The sequence below is a fragment of the Egretta garzetta genome, unplaced genomic scaffold, assembly GCF_000687185.1.
Source record: "Egretta garzetta isolate BGI_Z169 unplaced genomic scaffold, ASM68718v1 scaffold615, whole genome shotgun sequence".
NCBI classification, from domain to species: domain Eukaryota; kingdom Metazoa; phylum Chordata; class Aves; order Pelecaniformes; family Ardeidae; genus Egretta; species Egretta garzetta.
The window spans coordinates 1,704,708-1,708,344 of NW_009259857.1; positions in this window are offsets into that span (position 1 = coordinate 1,704,708).

The window sequence follows — 3,637 nt, forward strand, 5'->3', positions numbered from 1 at the left end:
GGCGGCAGTGGATTTCTCGTCCGGTGTCTCCTGCCCCGCTGCCCCCCGTCCGCGGCCTGATGCAATCCCAGACCCCCTAGGTTGCAAAGGGCCCCCGAGATCATCGAGCCCAGCCGTTAACCTGACGCTGCCGCGTCCGCCGCGAAGCCGTGTCCTTGAGCGACTTTTAAATGCCCCCGGGGTGGGGACTCGACCTCTTCCCCGGGCAGCCCGTTCCAGTGCCTGACATCCCTTTAGGTGAAGAAATTTTCCCTGATGTCCAACCTAAACATGCCCTGGTGCAACCTGAGGCCATTTCCCCTCGTCCTATCGCCTGTTACTTGGGAGAAGGGACCAACCCCCACCCCACTACCCCCTCCTGTCAGGCAGGTGTAGAGGGCGACAAGGTCTCCCCTCAGCCTCCTCTTCCTCAGGCTGAACGACCCCAGTTCCCTCAGCTGCTCCCCATCAGACTTGTGCTCCAGACCCCTCACCAGCTTTGTTGCCCTTCTCCAGCACCTCAGTGTCCTTCTTGTAGTGACAGGCCCAAAACTAAACACAGTATTTGAGGTGCAGCCTCACCAGTGCTGAGTCCGGGGAGACAATCACTTCCTTAGTCTTGCTGGCCACACTATCTCTGATACAAGCCAGGATGCTGTTGGCCTTCTTGGCCACCTGGGCACACTGGTGGATCATGTTTAGCCTGCTGTTGACCAACACCCCCAGGTCCTTTTCCGCCGGGCAGCTTTCCAGCCACTCTTCCCAAAGCCTGTAGTGCTGCATGGGGCTGTTGTACCCAGGTGCAGGACCCAGCACTGAGCCATGGTGAATCTCGTGCAGTTGGCCTCGGCCCATCGACAGGTTTTTGTGGGTTTTTAAAATTGTTTTTTATTTTTTAGCTGTGAGACTAGAACGGTTTGTTGCAAGCCTTGCAAATTAGTAGCTAGCCATCTTTTTGCCTGGTCTCTTAGCACAGTTACGCTTTCTGATGTTTTTCATTTTGCCCATCTGCATCTGTCTGGTATTTTTGTTTTCTTCTTTCTCTCCCCTTTTTCAGTTTTCATAGAGAGTTTAGTTGCTGCTCTTTTTGCCCTGTCATTTCATGACACATTATTAAGGGTAAATGAAATGTGAGGAAACCACAGTGGGAGGTGGTACATGAACAAACTACATAGGAAGCTCTGTGCTGACCTGTATTGCAGGCTGATGTGTGGTTATGGCATGACTGTAGGTGTCTTGCTAATACCATCTGTTAAGTAGTCTGAAAGTTTGAGAGTAAGCAAGAGTGCTGTGGCATGTCCAGGTCCCTCTGTGGACCCCTCCTCCCCTCGAGCAGATCGACGTTTCTGCTCAGCTTAGTGTCATCCACAAACTTACTGAGAGTGCACTTGATTCCCTGATCCAGATCATTGATTAATTCCTCCTGCTGTGTTTTGTTGCCTATCACTTTTAAAATTTTCTTTCAATGTCTCCCTCTATGTGGTTCAGTGTCCCTATTTTTTAATTCTTGCCTACATTTCTTGTATACTCTTGCTTTATAAGTTCTCTTTCTGTGTTTATTGGGTTTATGTGTCAAGGTTTTGGTAGCGGCGGTGCTGCAGGAGTAGCATGTGAGAAGATACCAGGAGCTTCCCCCATGGCAGATGGAGCCAGTCCCAGCAGGATGCAAGAGGGACCTGCTGCTGGCCTAAGCTGAGCCGCAGTTCTCCAGGTGTGGCCTCACCAGCACTGAGTAGAGGAGAAGACTCATTAGATTTTGCTACTGCCCCAAGCAAGGTGGCTTCACCAGTGACCATAAGCAGCAGAGACCTGTCCACTGGCCCGTCAGACTGAACCCTGAGGGAGAGGCCTGGCAACTGGCAGGAGACAGAAGAAGAGGAGGTGAGCTGTGCAGCGTGGTTTTTATATATTCACTTTGTAAAATGAAGCACTTTCCTATGGCCAGAACTGTTTCTGAAAGACATGTCTGTCTGTACTAGAACTGGATTTGAAAGATATGTGGAAAGTAGTTCTCACTTTAAGGTCTAGCATCTCCATTTGTAGTGGGAAGGCGTTGTGGGAAAAGGGAGTATTTGCCTCCTTACAAGGGGTTGCAACCCCCATCTAGGAATAAATGTGGTTTCGTAATTCAGAGGCCAGGACGTTTTGTGTAGCTCCCTGTAAATCTTTAGCAACGTAGAGGAAGCAACATCTCCTGTCTCCTCCTCTGGCTTTCTCCATTTCCCATGAAACTGCTTAACCATTTTGAGATTTTTGTCTCTACCACCCAAGATCACTGGCCTTTGCAATCAGTTTCTTCAACATGGAGGGGTTCTGTCGTACCCTTTTCTACTAACTGCTACATCAGATAAGGACAATGAAAGCACCAGAAACTGGTCTGTTCTCAGCTTCCCTAAATCAAATCAGTCCCAAGGATCTTTCTACAGGTTAGAAGAAAGGAGAAGTCACTGTGCTTACCACACAGCACAGACGAAGCAAAGGGCACTTGTAAAGTCAAGGAGAGCTGACAGCATAGAGCTCAGTCAACACTTCAGGGTATGACTGTTTGGTTTTGAAAAAAAAAGGGGCATGAGAGTCTTGTTCAGTCTTGTCCTTTCAAGTTTCCAGTCTAAGCAAAATGGATTTCTATTAGTTCTGTTTAAATGATCATCCTTTTAATAACACTTTCTTCTTGCTACATGTGTCAAAGGTTTTTTTTTAAGGTGTACCTAAGAAAATTAACCTTGCAGTACCTTTTTTTTAAAAAAAAACCACCAGTGAAAACTAGCAGTTCCTACCAAAACAGACTTTTTTACAGAAACCTACAATTTCTTTTTACACAAACCATACAAACTATTATAAAGTATCAATAGAAACCATGCTTTATTCAACATATACTTTTTAATGCACCAGAATGAAACCAAGAAACTTTCTCCAAAAATCTGACTGTAGTGATGGGCCTGCCTTTCTTTGGAAGATGTATGCAGTCAATTTATTTAAACATGTTCAACTTCTGGCCATAAATTATTTTTAAGAATCCAAGCAAGACTAATGATTTATTTTAATAAGAGGAAAACTCAAGAGACCTCACTAGCTTTCTGTAACTGACATTTTTTTTTCTATCTAATTTTTATGAATATACTGCACAACAAAATAAGTATTCTTGTATAACTTATGTATATACTCATGTTTGAGGAAGGAATTATCAGTATTTTAGTGTCTAACTCAGGAAATTTTTTCTTTCTAGAGGTAAAAAAGCAATTTTCCCTCTTATTTAGTTGTCATAAAGTATACGTAACACACACTATCCCCAAATTTCCCTTTGCTTCTACCTTACGAGCAAAGTAAAACACAAGCTCTTGTTTTAAATTCCTTTCTCCCCTTCTCAGATAACTCCTTGTGCTGGTTTTGGCTAGGACACAGTTAATTTACCTTCCTTGTAGCTAGTATGAAGCTATGTTTTGGGTTTGTGCTGAAAACAGTGTTGATAACTCAGGGATGGTTTTGTTACTGCTGGGCAGTGCTTACACAGAGTCAAGGCCTTCCCTGCTTCTCACTCCACCAGCCATGAGACTGGGGGTGCACAAGAAACTGGGATGGGGCACAGCTGGGACAGCTGACCCCAACTGGCCCAAGGGATATCCCACACCATATGATGTCATGCTCAGCATATAAACCT